Genomic DNA, 395 nt, shown 5'->3' on the forward strand with positions numbered 1-395 from the left:
GGGGGTGGGGGTGGGGGTGGGGGTGGGGGTGAGGGTGGGGGTGAGGGTGGGGGGTTGGGGGGTTGAGGGGGAGAAGGGAGAAAAAGACGAAGCACGAAAGAGTGTAGCTGATGCCAGGGATAGACAGGCTGATACACCAGAGGTATGTAAGGAGTAACGGGAGGGGGGTGAACGTGTGTGTGTGTATAGGGGGGGGGAGTATGTGGGAGTGGGCTCGTGCGGCGACGGAACAGCTGGAAAAGTGGAGACGGAGCAATAACAGCGAGTCAGCTCACATCCGCTCCTGAGACAGGAAGCGAAGGAAATTGAGGGTGAGGGAAGGGGGCGGGAAGTGTGTGTGTGTATATATGTGTGTGTATATGTGTGTGTGTGTGTGTGTTTCCTTGAGATGGGTG

The 395-nt window shown here is 57.7% G+C and overlaps 1 protein-coding gene across 1 annotated transcript in view; it reads left to right on the forward strand.

Annotated features, from left to right (window-relative positions):
* The window catches only part of VOLCADRAFT_96020 (uncharacterized protein), a gene marked incomplete at both ends in the record, with an annotated part of 13,507 nt that overhangs the window by 7,176 nt on the left and 5,936 nt on the right, over window positions 1–395 (forward strand). The gene's annotated exons all lie outside the window — the stretch shown is intronic.

The sequence above is a fragment of the Volvox carteri genome (assembly GCF_000143455.1).
Source record: "Volvox carteri f. nagariensis unplaced genomic scaffold VOLCAscaffold_48, whole genome shotgun sequence".
NCBI lineage: Eukaryota > Viridiplantae > Chlorophyta > Chlorophyceae > Chlamydomonadales > Volvocaceae > Volvox > Volvox carteri.